This window comes from Heterocephalus glaber, unplaced genomic scaffold, assembly GCF_053883595.1.
Source record: "Heterocephalus glaber isolate CG9 unplaced genomic scaffold, H.glaber_assembly_v1.0 deba00000621, whole genome shotgun sequence".
Taxonomy (NCBI): domain Eukaryota; kingdom Metazoa; phylum Chordata; class Mammalia; order Rodentia; family Bathyergidae; genus Heterocephalus; species Heterocephalus glaber.
This window is the reverse complement of record NW_028258153.1, coordinates 4,517,170-4,539,918: the sequence shown is the minus strand read 5'-3', so window position 1 is coordinate 4,539,918 and position 22,749 is coordinate 4,517,170. Positions and strand designations below refer to the sequence as shown.

At 38.7% G+C, this 22,749-nt stretch overlaps 1 long non-coding RNA gene across 2 annotated transcripts in view; it reads left to right on the top strand.

Moving 5' to 3' along the window:
• The window catches only part of LOC147829328 (uncharacterized), a 67,828-nt gene that overhangs the window by 18,170 nt on the left and 26,909 nt on the right, over positions 1 to 22,749 (top strand). The window contains exons 2-5 of one of the 2 annotated variants that reach the window (XR_015449137.1): positions 4,447 to 4,718; positions 7,504 to 7,770; positions 14,176 to 14,282; positions 20,451 to 21,543. This is a non-coding gene — a long non-coding RNA (uncharacterized LOC147829328). Of the gene's footprint in view, positions 1 to 4,446; positions 4,719 to 7,503; positions 7,771 to 14,175; positions 14,283 to 20,450; positions 21,544 to 22,749 lie in introns of those variants that run through there. The other variant, XR_015449138.1, reaches the window with a different exon arrangement.

Below are 22,749 nucleotides of genomic sequence, written 5' to 3'. Positions count from 1 at the left end.
CCAGAAAGAATGGCTGCTAACATGAAATTAATCAATAACAAATGCTGGCGGGGCTGTGGGGAAAGAGGAACACTGCTCCACTGCTGGTGGGAGTGTAGACTGGTGCAACCACTACGGAAATCAGTATGGAGATACCTCAAAGAACTACGAATGGAAGTTCCATTTGAGCCTGCTATTCCACTGCTGGGGATCTTCCCCAAAGAATTAAAAGAATCATACCACAGTAATATATGTGTTCCCATGTTCATAGCAGCACAGTTTGTAATAGCTAAAACTTGGAAACAGCCCAAATGCCCATCAGCTGGAGACTGGATAAAGAAAATGTGTTTTTTTTTATAAAATGGAGTACTACTCAGCCATAAAAATTGAGAAATTAGAGACATTTATAGCTAAGTGGATGCACATTGAGGTAATACTCTTAAGTGAAATAAATAGGACACACATGTGTAAATACTGAATAGTTTCTCTGGTGTGAGAAACTGAAAGTGTAAGTAAGGACTAAATGTATAATAGGTAATGTGAAATAGGTAGCAGATGTGATTAAAGTAATGATATGAGATGGGGAGATTGTCCATGTTGGCTGTGAGTGCCATCACAAGCGTCTTTAAAAGAAGACTTAGAGGGGATTCTGCATTCACTGGAGGAGGTGACATAAAGAGGGAGGCTAAGATTTCAGTGTGGAGGCTGCCGGCCAACTGGTGCCAAGGAGCGGCAAAGCACCAAAGCTGGAAGAGGTACAGAACAGACTGTGCAACTCTCTCCACATCTTGATTTCAGCTCCCAGTCTCCAGAACGTAGGAGAATACCTTTCTATCATGTTAAACCATCCAGTTGGTGGTAATTTGTTATGGCAGCTGTAGAAACAAACCCAACTCCCAAATGCATTTATTCTCCTCATCCTGACCTCACTTCTGAATTGAGATTTAAACTTGTCTCGAGGCTGCTTCTGCTTCAGTTCCTAGATACCTCCCAGCTGTTTTGTTCTCCTGTCCTCGACATGTGTCCTAGCTCATTCACCCATTTCTAACCATGCTGGGTTTCACCTTTCTCCTTGCTCCCAACTTCAGATTAGTCCCTAAATCATAGTGCCACCTTCTCAAAAACAATTATTGCAGCATCCGCCACTTTCCACTGTTAGCCCTGCTAACATAGGCTGAATCTTTTTCAGCACGTCTTTTATTAGATTCTTGCAGGGTTCTGTAGTCCCTTTCTCTAATTTTATCTTTGCTCTACTAACTGAATCATCTTTCTAAAGTGACAAAGTTGATGGAAATTCTTGATCTCAAAAACTTACAGAATTAAATCCAATATTAGGATGCCACTAGAGAAGCAGACCCTGGAATGTGCCAGCCGGATCCACTTGGGCTCTGTCACTTACTAACTATGAACTTCAGGCAGGTCACTTCTCTATGCCTTGTTTCTGTCTCTGCAAATTGAAGATGATGATGATGGTTTCTTCCTCTACAGTGGAAAAAAATGAATTGATACCTGTGAAGCACTCAGATGAGGGTCTTGGGCACCCAAGAAATGAATGGAAAAGTATGGTTTGTCAAAATCAATAATTAAAATCTTGAAAAGGAATAGTAGTGTGTTTACTTTTTGGGGAATGACATTCAGATTCATTGTCTTCTGATCATCCTTACTGTTAGAGCTTCATCTCTTCCAATTTTTATCAGTCAGAGTTCTCCAGGATAACAGAACCAATAGATATGTAAATAAAACATATATATATATATATATATAAACAATAGGATATATATATGTATATATACATATATATGGATACAGATATGGGTATATAATGAAAAGATATTTATTGTAAGGTATTAGATCACACAGCTGTGGAGGCAGGGAAATCCCAGGGCAATCAACTCACTGTACCAAATTAAGGGTTAGTATCATCCAAAACACACTTGCAGAAACCAGCAGAATAATGCTTGACCAAATACCTGGGCAGCACCTGTGGTCCAGTCACCTTGATACATACGATGAACCATCCCACTCTCCTGCCAACTCTGTGCCCAGTCAACAGACTCTGTTTCTTGGACAAAATTTGATCCCTGTAGTATTTCTGCATTGGCTTGTTCTTTTTCTTTCCTTTTTTTTTTTTTTTGTCCTGACCTGGACAAAGCCCTATTTACTTTTCAAAATGAATTCAAACACCAACTTTATTCTCTGCTTGGCAACTCAATTGGTTTCCTTCCCATAGTTGAACTAGGCTGTCCCTGCCCCTGCTACCCAGTAGCCCTCAATTCAGAGAACAAATCATGCTGTATCCAAACTAGGTGTGTGTCTCTCTACTCAAGCTCAGGCCTCTTAGAGGACAGGGACATAACTTTACATCTTATTCTTCTTAATATCCCCAGTTATCATCTTATTCTTCTTAATATCCCCAGCGCCTACCCCACTGCCTGGCACATCGTAGGTGGTTAATAAGCATTTGTTGAATTAACCCTTGCTCCCTTGTGAAAACAGGGCAAGCCTTTCTAATGAACAAGCTAGAGTTCCAGTTAGCAGAAGTTCTGCCATTCCCCAAGTGAAATCTTTCCAGAAGGCATTCTGTCATTCATTCCCTGCAGAGGGAATTTAGGGACGACCAGCAGGAGTGCCCTGGCTGAGCTGAAACCCTCTGATGGTGCCTAGAGAGAGAGGGAATCTTTGAGGCACCCAGGAGGTAACCTTTATTTAATTGGCAAGATGGAAATCAATGGAACATATGGCGTTAACAATTTTAGATTTTGGATTAGCTTGCAGTAATATCTGCTGATAAAAAATAGATTCAAATAATCTTCTAACTACTTTTTTTTCTGTCCAGGAAAAATTCCAATGCATTTGTTATGCTTTTTATAAAGAAATCAGATATTTAAACTTTCATGAAGAAAAGCCCCTAATAATGACACAAACAGTTATCTAATAAGATATATGTTAAATGAAACCTGCAGCCTAAAAATATGGCAGATTGCCCCCTTCCTCTAAATTGCTTTGCCTAGTTATTTGCCTATTATTACTTTTTACTTGAAACTTTAAAATCTTAAAGTTAGAAAGAACATTGTTGCACATAAATCGAGAAGCTGAGAAAATTTCTTCAAACCAGATTAAAATAATTGTCACAGTAATTAACTACGTCATTCAGGGTTTGGTTCAGGTGACAAACTGCTTTAGGTATTTTTATAAGGATTTAATACAGGAAATTAGGGGCATAGGAAATGCCTGGGAGGGCTGAGGACTGGCTTTCAGGGCCCTGAACTGGGAAACCGAGGAGGAAGCTTGGTGGCCTAATATGAAGGCTTTGCTGATTCTCCTGCTGCCACCACTGGCTTCTGACCCCAGAAGCTGGAAATGCAATGTGAGAATGTGTCCCTTGTCACTTCCATCTCTCTGACACTCACAGTAGCAGTACAGTCTGCTGAAGGGTCAACATAATGTGTGCATTATAGGTCCTGACTGGCATTTGTATATTTTGTAATATAAACTTAGAAGAGGAACCTGCAGCTCTGGTCTTGTGTGTGAGAATTTAAGAAACAACACCTTGTGCTGTCTAAAGAACTTTCTAGTTTGAACAATAGCTGAGCTAACACAAATGATCAGTTTGTCACATCAGACTTGTACAGATCAGAGGTCTTTTGGCAATATCAATCATTATTAACAATGTCAAAGATAGAAGCATTCAAAAGGCACACATGCACACACAAACACACATGCATGCATGCACACACACACTGATGTCATTGGATGAGGTTGGTAACTGAGGGGCATAGGTTGCCTGATACAGCAGAGAACATTTTGGTTGTGAAATATCTCTTATGTTATGCCCTATATGGTCATCTAACTTGGGTGACATTTTCTAGAAAGTCATGTCTCATAAATACATAAGTTCTTGATTTTTGTATTTACTTTTTTTTTTGGTATGGAGGATCGAACTCAGGACCTTGCACTTGCAAGGCAGGCCGCAGCACCACTGAGCTAACACCCTGGATGTCTTTACTTTTAACAACTCTAAACTAGGAACATTTTGCCAAGATTAAAATAATTTCATAGAGTGCCTGGCAAGGAAGCACAAGCCTGTAATCTCAGCACTTGGGAGGCTGAGTCAGGAGGACTCAAAGCTAGCCTGGGTTACATAGTGAGATCCTGCCTCAAAAAAAAAAAAAAAAAAATTCATAGACACAAACTCTCCCTGGAAGACTTCTGCAGTATATTTACCAGGAGGTCCAATCATCAGCATGTTTTGAAGGAGATAAGTGCAGATCATAGGCCTTTCGGGGGTAGCCCTCAGGAATTGAGAAAGAAATGGGTGAGAAACCAGGTATGTTAAATCCTTCCTCCTCAATATCAAACCTACAGAAAAACTGGAACACTAGTAAAATAATCTCACCTAGATTCATTGTGGGTAACATTTAACATCATCTACTCCTTCCTTCAATGTCTGTATGCATGTGTGTATAGATCAGGCCAGACTCATCTAAAACAGATCCACCTGGGAAAAAGGAAACAAAATTAAGAGGACTTTGAAGAAGCCAAGAGACATTGTGATTTCCGCCTGAGATCAGCCTCACCCTAATTCTGTGTGGATTTCTTACCTGCATGGGCAAGATGTTAGAAGGAGCACAGAGAAGCTGATGGATAGGCACACAGAAAATGGCAAAAGGGATCTGAGAACATGGGGAGAGCATCAGCAGTGTCGCAAACATGATGCATGTACACAGTTGCATTTTTGGGTGAGTCATTTCAAGGAAAATTTCTGGTTTCTTTGTCATTTCGCTGCTAAAATAATCCTGCATTTATCTCCTAAATAATCCACATAACCATGACACTATAGTCACATTAAAAAAATTTAATGTTGGTCTAGTAATTATTTATGCAAAGTCCATATTCAAATTGTCCTAGTAATGTCTTTTTAGAACTGTTATTTTTTCCCTGATTCAAGATCTAATCAGGAATTGTAATTTCATTTAGTTCTTATATCCCTTTAGATTGCTGTACTCTGTATTAAAATAATCCTGCCAGCTCTTTTATGAAATTAATAGTTTCGAAAGGCCAAGGCAAGTTGTGTTTTTAGAAGGTCCTTCAATTTGTATTTGATTGTTTTATCACAATTGGATTCATGTTAAGAATTTTTGGAAGTATACGATATTTTCTTTTTCTCAGCATATCATATCAGAGGACATTTAATATCAGTTGTTCCCCTATTAGTGGTATTAAATTTTGTCATTTGGTTGTGATGTCTACCATATTATGATGTGGGAAAAATGTGATGCCAAAGTAAGTTCTTTTATAATTTCCTCTCTGTGCTACAGTTCTTTCCCAACTCTCTCTGACAACATCCTCTGCATTTTCCAATTCTCCACACACATGGTTTTGAAGTTATCAGAAAGGATGAAAAAATACCCCCAAACCAAAACCCTTTTCAACCAAGCTTGCACGCCCATGAATCTATTATCTTGCCAATTCTTGAATTTATCTTTTGTATTATTTCTTAGTTATACTCCCTTCTCTTCATTATACAATAATAACTTCAGTTTTGCTCTTACAACTTCATTTTATGAACTCTTGAAGCAAAAGTTTAGTCAATACTCTTATCTTCTACCCTGCTATATTAATCATCTTCTATAATAAAGTAGTTCCTTGCCAATACCTGTAAACTTTTCTTGTGCTTACTCATTAATTGCGCACCAATAATTTCCAATTAAAACAATCCCATTTCATGTAAACACAGCTATGGTTGGATCCAGGGCCTTAAATAATGGCAGCAAGGTACTTTCCCTTTTTGTTCCTTGGATCTGGTTTTTCTCCACTTTACCTTTTCCAACAGAAATTTTCTCCAGGTAGTCATTTTTTGCTTGGCCAGATCCATTTTGATATCCTGACTGCTGAGTATTACCTTTGGAAATAATATAGGTATTCCATTCCCAGAAGGTTCTAAGGTATTTCTCATTCTGTATCTTATTGTCCAGTCAGGGATCGTGTTTGCACCTGAACCAATTACTATAGCTGTCTGATCAGTCATATTATGGAACTTCAGACAAAGTGTGCAGTAAGAATAAGTTTTATGGGCCGGGGATTTAGCTCAGTGGTTCTACCACCTGCCTCGCAAGTGCAAGGTCCCCAGTTCGATCCCCAGTACCAAAAATACAAAACCAAATAAAGAATAAATTTTACTTTAAGAAAATCCAACCAAGCTTTCTCTCTCTCTCTCTCTTCTTGTTTTTTTTTTTTTTTTGGTACTGGGGATCGAACTCGGGACCTTTGCACTTGCGAGGCAGGCGGCGGAACCACTGAGGTAAATCCCTGGCCCTTCTCTTTTCTTTTTTTTTTTTTTTTTTTTTTTTACAAGAAAGCAATGGATACTAAAAACACAAAATAAACAAATGACTTACCATATGTTCACTATAGTTTATACTTATGCTTCTTTTTTATTTTGATTGGCACCTTCAATAAGTGAAAATACATGCATATATGCAAATGTGCTTGTGTCATAAGTTATACAGCAACTATGGTTGGGTTTGTGGAAAATGGAAACAATGCAATTCTTCAAATATTGGTTAAGATAATTTTCAAGATCATTTCTGACTAAAGGGAAGCGCAGCATGCTTTTATGTTATAGGAATAACGTGTAGTTTATAGAAAATTATTTCTTTAAAAAGTACAGTTTAAATGTGTCTTATAATTAATTAATCTTTAAGATTCTGAAAATGCTGCCCACTTTTCCTATTAAGACTAACATTAGGTAACAGAAGTAAAATTTAATAAAAGAACAAAATAAATCATGCAAGGGACCAAATAAGAGACTGAAGCAAAAGACCCAGGCAGGCTCTTTTCTCTTGAATATAAAAGCAAATCTAAGCATGAGTGCAACTTGCTAAAACATAAATCGCGTCCACTTTCTTCCCAAGCTTCTTTATGTATTGCAAAAAATGACCTTTAAACTACCTTGAGAGATAGCAGCTGACTAGAAAATTACAGTTATTAGCAGGATAACCAGAGATTAGAGTATTTAGGGTATTGTGAAAAAAATACTAAGAGACAGATGTTAACAATTTGGAACCTCAAAAGACAGACACAATAAAACCCTATATTGTAGTATTTCTAAAGGATGATTGGGGGATTCATGATAATATACTATACCTAGAAATCTGAATGTGAATAAGTGAAATTACCTTTTTGAGAAATTTATCATAGAAGTTTATTTTTTAAGAACCAAGGAAAATCACTAATTATATTTATCAAGTATTCATCTCTGCCCCAAAGATTTTTACATGTAATGCTTTCATTTCTTATAAGTAATTAAAATATACATGTAAATTTTTGAAAGACATTTCTAATATAAAGAACACGTAATGATTATAGTCTGTTCACTCTTAACTCTTCGGTAACAGGGCAACACGAACTACTGGTTAAAATTCTAAGCTAAGTGTTAGGAATCATGAATTTAGAGACATCACTATTCATTTCCATTTGACCTTGTACCAATCATTCAATTGTCATTTTTCTTTTTTTCCTCAGGAGGAAATTGCAGCAAAATTCTCTCTTGGTTAAAGTAGAGGAAAAATGCACATACGAACTGGCTCTTATGTCCCATCCTCAGTGTCCTGAAATCTCCATATCATGGCTTCCTCAGCAACGCCAGCAGTGGTCCTTTTTCAGTCTGAGTCTTACCTCAGCCTCTGTCCATTGCTGGCTTTGTGACCTTAAGTTAATTACTTAACTTTCCATGACAGAGCTCCCTCATCCCACAAATGGAGCTGCTACATGTCTCTGGAGTTACAAGAAGTAAGTAATATTTGCAAGGGATATGGAACATTTCTGGGGCAGGATTTACTGTTATCTGCTATTTGAAAGCCCTTAGATAACAAAAACCCAGGATACTGCTTTGGTAAAATAGAATTGGGACAATATAATGAAATATATTTAAAAAATACATAAATGCTTTACCCAAGTGAATAATCATCATTTTCCAATGGGCAAGAAAAGGAACATGGGGCAATGACACAGTTGTCTCCCTGGAAAATTACCTCTAGTTTTAATGATACTTCCAGAATATCCTATTTTTACTGCTGCCACCGTATACCTTTTTAATTTTTATTTTATTAGCACATGTTTGAAGTACATTGAGTTTAGATTCATCATGAGGAGTGGGTATATGTACATAACACAGTTTGTTTCTTCTTTAATTGTCTTCTCCCCATCCACTTCCCTTCTTCTTTCTCTAAATCTTCTCTCCTCATTTTCACTTTCTGGTTATTATTGTTCTTAGTTCATGTTCCTGACATATAGTATTGTCATGGTTTATATTAGATGTACTCCCAAAGCCCCATGCAGTCATGGATGGGGCTTTTGGGAGCAATTGGATTATGGGTGTGATACTGGATTAATCCACTGATTGGCTTAGCATAGTTCTGGGAGTGAATGATGGATTTACTGAAGAAGAAAGACCCATCCTGGGTGTGGGTGGCACCAACCAATAGGCTTGTAGCCTGGATGGAAGAAAAAGGGAAAGAAAAAGGAAGTCTTGCTGCTTCCTGGCTGCCACTTCATGGGCTGTTTCTCTTCTGCCATGCCCCTCTGCCATCTGCCCTGCCTTGGGACAAGTTGACTATGGACTGAAACCTTTGCAAACTATGAGTTACAATAAACCTTTCCTCTTTAACTTTTGGGTGTCCAGTATTTCATTCTAGCAGAAAGAAAGTAACTCAGGCAAATGTTTACATTCATTGTGAATATTTGGTACCTATACATGGTATATCTTAAATCTTCTTACTTCCCTTTCTCTCCCTTTTTCTTCTTGCTTTTTTTTTTTTTTTTTTTTTTGGTACTGGTGATTGAACTCGGGACCTTGCGCTTGTGAGGCAGGGGTCAGAACCACTGAGCTAACTCCCCAGCCCCTTTCTTCTGGCTTTTGGTTTCCTAGAACCTTTTCCATTTGCAAGAGATCTATCCCTTTGTCACTACATACCTTTAAATGCTTATTGTAGATTCATAACAATTTATAAAATATTTATTAACTTATTTTATATGTAACTCTGCTAGATGTAAAGAGTAAAACATATACTTAATGTTCATTTTGGGAGTTATATTTTTGCCCTATCCAATCTGTATGATCCTCATGTGTTCCTTGCCTTAACCAAGGGGTCTGTTATCCCTGTAGTTCTAGAGGACCTTTTCTTTCCGATCCCTTGCCTTCTTTATGCAACCAAGAACCAAGTCTTATCTATTCTCTACACAAGCCTTCTGTTTCTACTGCCACTATCTCAGGCTGGGGCTACATTACCCTTTGCTTTCATTCTTGATGCATCCTGACAGACCACCCTATACCCACCATATCCGACTCTCCCTCCATTGTCCCAATTATTGACAAATACCCACCAGATTCCTTAGAATAACACTGGTTTCCAAGCTGCCATTCTAATGACTTCTGTTCCTTTATGCATCATATGATCCACCCAAAGAGACCTTCTTGCTCTTCCTATTTATGTCTTAACTCATGCTGTTTCCCTTATCAGAACAACCCAATACTCACACATCAAAATCTTACCATCTTCAGGGATAATTTCCAAGTCTATCTTGTGGGGTGACATCCCCTTTCTATCTATCTTTCCTCTACTCAATTCCAGGTCCCTTCATTGTTGATGGAATAATGTCTCTGATCTGAGAACTTTCATAACATTTTATCTTTATCTCTCTATGTCACTTATATTTACCTACTATGTTTATTTTCCTGCCTAGCTCTTATTTCCAACACTATAAATTCTTAGTGTATAAAATATAGCTGATTTACTTTCATATCTCCATAATGCTAAGCACAGTGAATATGGACACTCAAAAATACTTATTTAATTATTGAAGGAATAAATGGGAAAATTTTATAGCATTTATCTTCCATGAGCTCATCATCTAGTGGGGATCACACAGACACACATGTGTGTAAGTGCACATACACACACACACATACACAAGCTATGAAGCAAGGCTGATATGAAAAAGTAAAACATAAATATGTACAAGCATCTTGTTAAGCAAGTGTAAGAAAACAAAGTTTTAATGCCTGAAAATTTGAGGGGGAACAGATTTCTAAGAGATGATAGAATTTCAGTTGAATTTGAAGGAAGGATAGAAAGTGTAAGCATGAGATTTTAAACAAAGACACTTTAGGTTGAGCCAGTACTTTAAGGAAAGATCTAGAGTTAGGTGAAATTAGGGCTATACTCATGAAATAGAGTCCAGACTGGCCTCATTAGATGTGTGATCCATGAACTTATCTGACTCTTTTACTGTCTGAAAGACTCACAAGTAAATTTACCCAAGATGGGATTTTTCTCTTCAGTGTAGCTTAAGCTGACTCAAGGTGACAGATCCATTTTCTTAATATTATGTGGAGACAACTCTATCATTTAATAATAGTTATTTTGTGAACTATAGACCTCTTCTCTTACTGATTGTAATTGATGGTTACTAAAAAGTGTAGGAAAAAATGTGCTCCTTTCAACAATTTTATAATTCAACAGTTTGTTTTATCATAGTAGAATGTACTGCAAATCAAACTTTATGTGTATCAGCATTTTTCAGTGATACACTGTCTATTTTAAGGGAGTTAATTCATTTAAATGTTATGATAGACAATGCAAACTGACAAACATGGAAAGTTGAGTGGTGTAATGCCCTGTACATAAAAAGGGTGCTCAATAAGTACTGGCTAAATTGAACTCATATATTGGGCATATCAGACACCCATTAGAATGTCTGTAGGCATTTCTCTATTTCCTTATCCACATGTTTACAACAATATTAGTTCCCCCCCTACACATTATTATAGCTTTGGGTTCTGTGAAGCACTCCATCATATTTACAAATAATCCTCCCTTTGATGCACTTAAGCTTTTTTGGATTGTGTTGTTGTTCTTTTCTACCCAAAGATTTAGAACAAATGTAATTCATTACAGCTTTTTTCATATATAATTGTCCTTAATTAAATTTTTTTTCTATATATCATTTTAAAAATTTAGATTAAAATTCATTTATAGTAATCATTTCCAACTTATGACAGGCATCAAAACCATTATCTACAGACTGAATTTATGCCAGTCATGGTGGTACACACCTGTAGTCTCAGCTACACTAGAGGTTTGGTGAGAGGTTTGCTTTGAGTCTATAATTTGAGGAACAGCCTGGGGTTCATAGATTCTGACTCAAGAGAGAAAAAGGGAAAGTTTGAAAGTGATTATTCTATAAACCAAGTATGAGAAGGTAGAGTCCTTTATTCCAAATGACAGAGGGGATTTTCAAATGAAATTCTGCCCTAAGCTTGGCTGATTGTATCAGGGTCTCTGAAATTTTTTCTAAGAATAAGTCACAAACCTTAGTATATTGATTTCACTGTGGGGGGAAAAACCAAAATAAAAAATGTAAACCTAAAAACAACCACACTATGATTATTTTTTAATGGTTCTTTTTAGAGTAGCTATTCTTTCCTCTCATAAAACCAGACTTCTGAGTTGATGTGAAGTCTGGTTACATCAAAATAATTTCACAAGAATTTCTGAACTTGGGGTCTACAGAGTTGAAATGCACCCTATTTAGGAGCAGAAACCATCAGAATCGAAATTCAGGTGCTGTATGCTACCATATTCTCTATATAATCAAGAAAGAGCCAAGAGAAAATGGTATTGATTTCCACAGCAGTAAAAAACCATGAAAAGAGGTGGCCTCTGAACACTAAGGCCACAGTTGATCCTGGTCCAGATATACATTTGTGCTTCTCCATGGAGTTCTATTTGTCCGTGCAGTGTATTTCCCTTTCTGTTCTATCTTGTCAGAAGTGCATGTTTGTCACTTGTGACCAAATTACTATAATGACTCTGACTCATTCTGAAGTCAGGAAGCTAGAGCTAGGTGTGTTCTCTGGTAAAGACTGGCCTATCACCAGAGCATATGGAGTAAACGCAAACTAGTGGTAGTGCTTAAGATGGGCTGCAAAGAGGCAATGAAGAAATATTACCTGACCTAAGGGAAAGGGCCAGGATGGCAACCAGATTCAGTGACTCAGAGGGTAGACATTTGGAAGGAGCCCCTGTGCAGGAAGGAGGGCTTATTCTCAAGTGCCTATGGCCTCATCCACATGTGGGGAGGACACTTGGAGGTCCTGAACCAATTCCAATGCAGCATCTTCCTTACAAGAGTACATAAAAGAGCAAGACTGAAAAACTAAATGTAGTTTATGACTTGAGATACAGTGTAATAGGAAAGAGCAGTGAGTCATTCTTCTTGTCTTCCCTTGTGCATTCAGGCTGCTATAAAAAAGACTGGGTGGTTCATAAACAAAAGAAATTTGTTTCTTGTGTACTTGACCCTGGGAAATCCAAGAGCAAAGAACTGGCATTCAGTTTCTGTGAGATTCCACTTCCTAGCTCACAGATGGCTATCTTCCTGCAGTGGCTTCATTTGCCAGAAGGGGATGAGGGAGCAACCTGGGTGTCTCTTTCTTATGGTCAGAAGCCCACTCCTGAAGTCACCATTCTCATGATCTAATTAGCTTCCAAAAGGCCACCTTCTATGACCATCACTTTGAATTTGGTTTTCAAAATGTAAATTTTGAGGCACACACATATTTAGTCAATAGCATCAGGGAAGTGGATATACATCACCAACTCTCATTAGACCCACGTGGCCCCGAGAACATTGTAAGCAAATATGGAGCTGCAGGAGAACCAAGGAAGGCTCTGTGGCACTTTTGTGATGTAACTGAATTCTCCCATAGAGCGTTAATATTTCAGAATATGTTGACATGAAGGAAAAATTCAGACAATAACACCCTAAACCAAAATATTTAAGTCATATACTTAAGAACAGATGTTTGGCCTGAGTTTTTCTCTGAGAAGTCCAAATACTAGTAATGAAAGTATTCCTGGGCCCTTCTGAATACTTGGTTCTTGATGCTGGCTTTAAAGCAGATGAACACATCAGAGCACAGAGTCAGGTGCATTATTTATTTTAGAAAACTGAAAAGCCACTCAGTTGCACAATCAACAGATACAGAATTATGAAACCCCTTATAATTTAGTTCTGTGGAAACTACCAGAAGCCTTTCTCCTGAAATTTCCTCTTACTTTCAGAGATGAGGCAATGCAAAGCTTTACAGGATGACTTGCCTTAACTTTCTAAATTACTTTCCACCAGGTCTGTAAATCAAGACCATTTTCCATTTTTCACTCTGGTGGGCAACCCTCTGTCTAGCTACATCCTGGGGTGGAAGACCTTTCCCCTTCCCCAGATGTGTTTGGAATGCAGTAATTCTCCCACCCTCTCTTTATCACTAATTGCCTTGTCTCTAGAGCAGGCAATTGCAAGCCAAGTGCATGGGAGGATGTGACTATGGGGCCTTATTAAATCAGGGCCAGTCAGGTTAGAATTTGTGCTATAACTTATGTCTACATTTCTGACAGTCAACTTATTTACCCAGATTCCTGACCCTGAACTTGCTTTATGGTCCATCCCATTAATTATGGCTATATGAAAATTGAAAACAAAAACCCAATAACCTCTTGTCTATTTGAGCCAAAGAAGTCTTGGAGAACTTGACTGGTTTCCCTAGTTTGGTTTATGTTCAAACAGTAAAGCATTTAGTTTGTCTGCTTTCTCCAGGTATCCCACTGACTACTAGAGAAGCATCCCTTTCCCACATCCCTTAAAGTCTCCCATATAGTAAGTAACTCATTATGGCTAAGAACACAGGAGTGTAAGATAAGTAGTCACTTAAATTCCTTTACATTTGTATATGATTAGCTTACAAAGCCCTTCACATACATTACTCATAACCACCCTGGGAGGTAGGAATGAACTTGACAAGGGGAGCAGGAATGCTTTGTCCTGGTGGCCTAGACAGGAATTATAGGAGTCATATCCATTTTAAATTCTTTTCTAAAGGGGAACATGGCAGGGTTTAAAATATATATATATAAATGTGAGGTGAGTTTGAAACCCATAAGCTTTCTTTCTAAATAGGCAGCTCTATGCTGTGCAGGCAACGGGATTGCATTTCTGCTTTTATTAATCACAAAGGAGGCCCATGTTCAACCAGCCAAAACTGGCTTTATTAGTGAATATACATTCCTTGCACCTAGGTTTATAGTCTGCATTCTGAAAGTGTTTTATATTCTTCTTTCTACTTATGGTTGTTCAAAGAGATTGAATTCAAACCCAATCCTTGTGAATTTGCCAAATAACCCAATTTGCTGAAGAGAAGAGTGGTGTTAGTGTTCCAGTTTCCAGACCTTGCCACAAGCTTTCAGGTAAGAATAAAACCTTTTTAAAAATTTGATCTCTGTCTTATTCTCTTTCCCATCACTGGGATACAATACCTGACATCCACAACTTACATTTGGTTCATAGTTTCCAGTGTGTTCAGTCCTAAGTTGGCTGGCTGCAAGGCAGAAATGGAAGGGTGGAAGGGATGGCAAAAGAAAGTTGTTCATCCCATGGCAGCCTGAAAGCAGAAAGAGAAGGGAGGAGCCAGGTACAGGACTGCATCCCCAGTGACCTGCTTCTCACCAGGCCCTACCTCCTAACAGCAAGTCAGCTGCAATCTCCCCAGTGGGATAATCCACTGATGAGTATAGTGCCCCATGACCTAATCATCTTCCAAACACATGAAACTTTTGGGAGATGTTTTAGATCCGAACCTTAACAATTCCTTCATACTGTGAAGCATTGATGAGGTTTATTGGATGTGTTTCATTGCTTTGCTGGATGTTTTCTTGGCTTGTTCTAATACTGTTCAGAAAAAGTAGTAAGACTGGAAGCGTTACTTGTTCTTACCCAGAACTCACGGAAGGGATGCATGATGAATAATCAGCTCTGCTGGCCCATCATAAATCTCAGTGAATAAAGAGTGAGAGGCCAGGTTGACACATCACCTCCGAGGACTGGGTTACAGACTCCCAACTGATTTATCTGCCCATTTCTCCTCATTATGAAGAAAGGAAATGGTTCAGCTCAAACATTTTACAGAGACATTTGGTCAGGGTGAACCTATTTCAGGGAAAAGAGACTCCTGTGTTCATTATTGAGTTGCAAAAGACATTGTTCTTTAATCTAGAAATAGCTACATTTTTTTTCCTTAGGCCTCTATCCACAGATTTTTTTTTCTTAGAAATGAAAACTAAAATGTGTAACTTGCTAAGCCCTGCTTTCTATAGAAGATGATTTATCATCAGTAACATGGGTGCTGGGAAGGTCAAAGCTTCCTGATTCAAAGGGATGGTTAAGTGGGCAGTGATGAAGAGTCAGGCTGACATGGTCTAAAGTGGTACCAGCCACCTCCCAGCTGTGTGACTTCAGGTGCGTTATTTAACCTCTGAATCTCAATTCTGCTTCTGCTACATGGCATTAATCACAATGCCTGTCTCTGAGGGTTAAATGAGATAACACTTGCCATGTAGGCAATGCTAAATAAGTAATTATCATCCATCAGCATTGTCCTTGTCGTCTCCGTGGCATGGGCATCAATACTAAGAAGTTACTGGCAATTAGTGGACTGGAGATGATTCATGATTGTTAACCCTATAGATCTTCTTTGGATCCCGATTCTTCAGTACTGAGAATGGTCTCATTGGGTTGGGTTTATGCAGATTGATTTTGAATCAAGTGTTTGCCCTTAACTTCATGTACATATAAATACTCTTCCCCTTGGCCTGACTTCTATCCATCTCTCCAGCCTCATCACACTCCCTACCTCAAAATTCATTCTATAAAAAGGTAAAATTGGCTGCAGTTTCTTCTGTCCCTCTTTCTTTCCTTTTCAGACACTGTCCCTTGTGTCACAAAGACAATTTCCAATCTTCTAATAAATCCTTTTTCATCTTCTGAAAATATTTGATACCTTTAGACATAAACTCTCAGGTTGTTCTACGTGACCCGTCTATGCACTTTTCCAGCAATTTGTAAATTTTCTTCAAGATTATCAAATTGCTGCATCTTCCTGAAATTATGTGCATGTATGTCTATATTCCCCACTGGATGGAAGGCTTCTCCAGGCCAGGTATTGTTATGCCAGGGTATGGCACAAGGAGTGGACTCAAACATGATTTTAAGGGTATTATTAGGTTACTGTCAGCGTGGAAAGACCTATGCAAATAACTGTCTTCATGTACATGATATAGAAGTTAAAAATGACTAAGTAGTTACAAATGGAAATATGTAGAAGCATTTATAGATGTGTATACACATAGACTAATAAACAAGCACATAGTTTTTGCCCTGTCAGTCTAGAGGGTCTAAAGAAAAAACAGCCTAGTATCAGTGAACACACTTAGTACCCAGATGTTGATTTCTAGAATTGTCTTCTACCAAAAAAACCAGGGGACTTTTGAACATTTGTTGATTATAGCATAGAGGAGGAAACACACAAGGTTAGCCTGGAGCATCTTTTCATGCCAGAAAATAAGTAAATCGTTTTATTTCCCATTAACTTTATTGGTACATTTTAGGTATACAGTACAGTTACATTCATCATTGGGATCTTGTACCTTTACATGATGTATCTTGGTTCTTATTTTTTCCCCTTTCTCCTGACCTCCCTTCACCCCCTCCACCCCTCCCTATTTACAAAGACTTTGTTTCCATTTTTTTCCTTTTCTCATATTTTTTCTTTTCCCTTCTTTCCTTTCCCCTACCCCTCCCATTTCCCCTACTACTTTACACCTTTTCTTCCTATTTCACAATATCAATTATATATTTTAACCCTTATTTACACTTAGTTTTTCACACCAGGGAAACTATTGAGTATTTACACGTGTGTTCTATTTGAAAATAAGTAAATGTTAACATGCACACACACACACATGCACACACACAACACACAATGTGATTATGTCAAAGGGGCACAAGAAACAAATAAAAGAGCTCCCAATGCCCTGAAGATGAAATAATTTGACCAAAAATGAATTAAGTGGTTGCTTTATAACCCAAAATAAAATAAGTATCCATGAGTCTATAGTGACATTAATAAGTTATTGGTTAAATTAATAAGTGAGAGGAGAGAAGAAAAATCTCAAGAGCACAAGATTTTATGCTGAGACTTCAAACCAAGGAACAGAATTTTACAAATCCCCATTCTTTAACTGGGGACAGTGTATAGAGACTTACTTCTACAGTAGAGTACATAAAGGGAGGACAAAAAAATAAGTTCACAGTGGAGAAACCTGACAAATACCACCTCATCAGGTGAGTGTGGTCAGCATTAACAGTGCTAAGTCACATTGGTGGCACGTACTTTCGGTATGATGTGATGAAAATGGCACTTTGATTCTGCCATCTCCTTCCCCAAACTTACAGCTAGTGTAATCATGAGAAAAACTCAGAGGAATTTCAATAGAGGGGCATCCTGCAATATGCCTGTCCAATATACTGCCAAACTGTGAATGCCGCTGAAAACAAGGAGAATTCCAAGGAGCTATCACAGCAGGGAGATATCTAAAATCATGACCTAAGATGATGACTCAGTATAATGATTTCCTTGGATAAGATCTTGGAATAAAGAACATTTGGCAAAAGCTCAGGAAAAGCTGAATAAATCATAATCTTTAGTAAATAATAACATCCATATTAGTTCACTGATTGTAACTAATGTACTAGACTAATGTGAGATATTAATAGAGGCAGCATATGTGGGGTTGGGGGAGAATATATAATGAAATAGCTTCTCAAGCTTTCTATGAGTCTAGAACTTCTCTAAAAACTAAATTCTATTAAATGATTAAATAAAAATAAGAAAAATAAAATCAAGATTTGCTGAATAAGAGAGGAGCAAATATTTTCTTATTAGCAGAGATGCACATTTTCCTGCCATAGCTGGATAGTTCAGGAAAACAAATTTAGGTCACAAATTCATTCAAAAATTGCCTCTATTTTCTGCTTCATTATGTATATGTAGACAGGTGTGGAATGCAAATACTTCATATGGAATCTTTCCTACCATAAGAATCATACATTCCACCTACAAGTCAGTTTTTTAAAAATTTTAAATCAGTACCTTCATGCCTTAAATTCACACCTCTCCTCTAGTCTTCGCTAGCCTGATGTCCTGGTCATGTGAAAGGATTATCCCAGTGTGCTTTAACGGGTAACTGAGAAGCAATTAAATACTGTTGGTCAAAAGCAATCAAATGATTATAATGCCTCCTTTGATATCTTGGGAAACAGGGGGTGAGAGAATAAGGAGAAGCATGCTCTCTTGGTGAGTTTAGGCAGAGAAAGGTGTTTGATTAATGCATGACAACAAAGTAAGAGCAGAGATGCCAGTGCTAAGAAGCCCTGGCATTTCTGATGAGCTGTATTCTCCACTGCTCCTGTGCCTACAGCCAGTGACTGATTTCCAAGGCAAGAAATGTTTTGTTTCAAGCAAGAACTGCCGATGTTAGTGCTCTTAAATGGACTTGATAAAGAAGACAAAAAGTTACCTTGCAACTGTCAAATGACCCTGCTCCTAGACTCATGCTTAATTTCATATGTGTGATTCTTCAGACAGGCTCAGAGAGAGGATTGTCTAAGGCCTTTTGATAAACAGTTGTGAGGGAAAAAAGCAAAGGATGTCTGCATGACAGGGGGTCCTAGGTCAGTAAATTAATGTCCCTCCTTGGGGCCAGAGCCGGCCAGGTGAAGAATGGTTCTGACCTTGAGGGTTTACACTGGAGGCCTGTAGAGGTGGTCCAACATGGGGTAAAAACTAGAGAGAGGGGGCACTTGTCGAGAAGGTGGAAAATTTTAGAATCCTATGGGCCATGGGCCTGGGGCTGGCTGATAAACGGGGGTGGGGGTTGGGGGTGGGCACAGCAGTGTGGCTGCTGGCTTCCTGTTATCGCTGTCCTCCTGTGGATGCAGGTAGAGGGTCTGCTTAGGCAGGGGCTCAGCTTGGGGAACCTGTCAATTAAGGATTATAAATATTTTAAGGGAATTACTATGTCAGTTCAGAGAAAAGGAAATTAAAGATTTTAAATATTTTAAGGGGATTACTGTGTCAACTAAGAGAAAAGAAATTAAAGAAAAAGAAAGAAAAGAAAGTAAAGAAAGAAAAAATAAAGTAAGAGAAAAGAGAAAAAGAGAAAGAAAGAGAAAAAGAGAGAAGAAAGTAAGAGAAAAGGAGAAAAAAGTAAGAAAAAAGGCAAAAGAAATGTGAATATGCATACAAGCCTCTCAGCTAGACTGAAGAGGTGAAGTTCAGAGTTAGAGAGAAAGGTAAAGTTCAAAATTAAAACAACAGCAGAATTGAGAAAGGAAGTGTTAAAATCGAGGCTTTTAAATATGTTTAGGGAATTACTATGTCAAAGGAAACAGAGTGTCATGTTGTGCCAGTGTTGTCAATGTTGTGTCAATTAAGGAAAAACATTTGCTAGAATAGAACGTGTTTGTTGGGAAAGATTCTCTCAGCCTATGTAATGTGTTATGTGGACAGTGTATTGCTTGCTGTCACTTCTCGGCAAAAATTTATCTTTTGTAGAAACTTTAGGAACCCTGCCAGTGAGGCAGGAGTTTTGTTTATGTCATGGCAAAAAATGAAGGAAGACATGGAAACAAACACACAAACAAAAAACTAGAGAGAAAACCATAGTAATTTTGATAGAATTCACTCACTTTCTTGTTTAAAGTTTAAGACTCGTTCGTAGTCCTGCAGATAACACAGCTAGGTGATTGGCTGGATGCATTTAATTTCCCCACCTTTGTAGTAAGGTCAGATTAACATATCCTGAGGTGTGAGAAGCTTTGGTTACAAATTCACTCATATTCTTCACATGTATGCAGTGCCTTCAACTTTTCAAAGTAAGTGTACAAATCTGGTGCCAGCCAAATTCTCCCCCTAGTATCTTCTCCCATTTTCCCCCAAGGGAAAAAAAAAATCAACACTAGATTAAATGATTCTACTATTGCTATGGAAAATCAGCGCCCTGCACTCCACAGCTGCATAAGTGGATGAGACTATGTGGAAATGGGAGGGTAGTGAGAGGTTATAGTTAAAGAGAACATTTTTTGAGCAACCCCCACTCCATCAATTGTTAGGCCCAGAGCAAAATGCAATGGGGTCTTTGTCAAAATATTATCAAAAATTTTCAATGTGGTGACAGCAGAGCATTAAATCAGGCATGCCCCATGTCACTGCCCAACTCAGAAGCCCATGAACCCACCTCTGGCCTGGAGTAACAAAACTGGGCTCAAATCCTGGCTCTGTCTTTTATTCATTGTATAACTTTGGACATCTTTCTCATACACTGGGATTCAAGTATCTTTATTTGTAAAATAAGAGTAACTGTACTTTGTTGCAGAGTATTAAAGAAGACAGTGGATGTAATGCATAAGCATATTGTCCTGTGCAGTAAGCACTTGATAAATTGTTATAATAATAGTACAAACAGAAAGAAGGGCTGGATTCAGGGCATTGAATCATTGCTTCTCTCTGCTTTCCTCAGATGCAAACAGTGCAGCTGGGAGAAACTGCCTCCCCCCTCAGCTGGCTGCCACTTGCCTGTTCCCACCTGCAGGCCTCAGATGTGGCCATCTGCAACTGGATGCTTCTCCCAGCATAGAAAGACTACACAGCAAGGTCAGGGAACCGCTGCAGTGGTCGCCTCCTTGACAAAGCATGTGTTTCCATTTACTACAGACTTGTTCCTCTCACGTCCCTATCCCTTTTGCAGTCTGAAATTCCCTGAGGGCTTGCGCCTGACCTCCACACCTGGGTCTGTGGAGTTGGCTTCCTGCTGTTGCTGTCTGCCCATCCACCCCGGTGTTGACCTCCCATGGGCTAGACCACATAGCGTGTGTGCCCTGTGGCCTTCTTGTCTCTACACTCTCTCTGACCTGACACCATGACGTCTGTATTTGCCCCCAGGCTGCCTATTGACTTTGTTTGTAGCCCTTTGCATCAGTTGAACGCCCTCCAGTTTTGGCTTGTTGCCCAGAACAGTGACCCTAATCTGCCTGGGCCTTGTGCATCAATGCCCCATAACACACTGGCAAAATGCAGTCCATTTACCCACCCAGGCTGGCCCTGCTCTCTCTGTGGTCTCATAAAGACAGAAAACAATGTCTAGTAGAAACTTCTCCACCTGCCTCGTGTTGAGCGCTACTCAAGCATGCACTTCTTTCCTTCTAACCTCAAACAGTGTTAGCCTCTCAGCTTTAATCAGCAACACTGGGGAGAGCTGTTCTCCCCGCAGAGTCCTCCTCCCTTTTCCCTGACTCTAAGAAAGCAGAATGGTTGTGCATTCTTTCCTTTGGGGTCAGCAAGAGTTCTCCATGAACATGCCTCTTTGTTCCAAATGACTTGGTTTTATTCATTTAAAAACTTGAGTAGGTTAATGCTGAATTAACCCTTTGGGATTATATATTAGTCAACAATTCTTAATATCAAACCTTTTATTGTTCATGTGGTAGGTATTGTGGATGTGAGCCACAATGCAGTGGAAAGATTACTGGTTAATCAACTCACGCTTTTGTATGCGCTCACTGTGCACAGTGGATTATCTTAACTCACGGAGAGGTGCCAGTTGGCTAGCTGAAGAGACCCAGAGTACTGCAAAGTGAATGTCTTCAGATACTGGGGTAGTATTACTTCAAGGCAATAGTGTTTCTATCAGATGAGCGGGTCTCAGAGTGAAGGTCTTGGCACCTGACATTTTGCAGGTGTCTCCAAGAAGTCTATGGCATAGGAGCACCTCAAAGAAGTGATTATGTTAAAGTAATCTTACTTCACTCATCAGCAGCATTGGGCAGCCTTCCTTCTGGGAGTCCTATCTTACCCACTGCACCTCTCTGTTGTGATTCTCCTTCTACTTCACAGATTCCTTCTTTTCTGTCTCCTTGGAATTTCCCTTCATATCCCAGGAATATCAGAATACCCCTTAGCTTTGTGCTAAGAGACAGGCTCCATACATACCTTCATGTTCTCACCCACTTGCCCCTTCTGTGAGACCATCTCATGATCAGTCCTGGCAGAATGACCTGCATGGACTCTATCATGGGTTGACTTGTACCCTTCCAAAATTCTAACTGCTAATACCTCAAAATGTAACTTTATTAGCTTGTTGTAGATGTAACTAGTTAAAATGAAGTCATGCTTGAGTAGAGTAGGTTCCTCTCCAATATGACTTGTGTCTTCATAAAGAGGAGCTGTTTGTACAGACACTCACAAGGAGCACTGCATGAACCTGAAGGGAAGGTGAGAATGATGCATGTGGAAACTAAAAAACACCAGCAATGTGTGCAAATCACAGTAGCTAGGGCGAGATGGGGAACAGATTCCCTTAGCCTAGCATCCCTTGTCTTATATCTTCCTACATCCTAGAAATCCTTAATCAGTTAGCTTTCTTCCATTTACTCTAAATTCCAACATGCCAACTCTGTCCTTTGGAGCACTGAGTGATATAGAATACTTTTCTTTGTTATGTATATTCATTCCCCTGGTCATCTCTAGCAGACAGATGACTGTCTCTAAATGTTGTCTCTATTCTAGACTTCTTCACTGAATTCTAAACTCTTTTGGTTGTCTACCAGTTATTTCCCCTTAGTTGATTAATTGGCACTATAACTCTTTACACATACAAAATTAAGTTTTTATGCTATCCGCAAACTTGCTTCTTTTATAGTCTTCCATTTCAGTAAATGCTACTCCTTTCTTCTAATAACCCAGGAGGCAAAAAACCTTGGCATAACATAAGTTTTTGTTACTCCAAGGTTCTGTCTCTGATAATCCACATCCATTAGCCA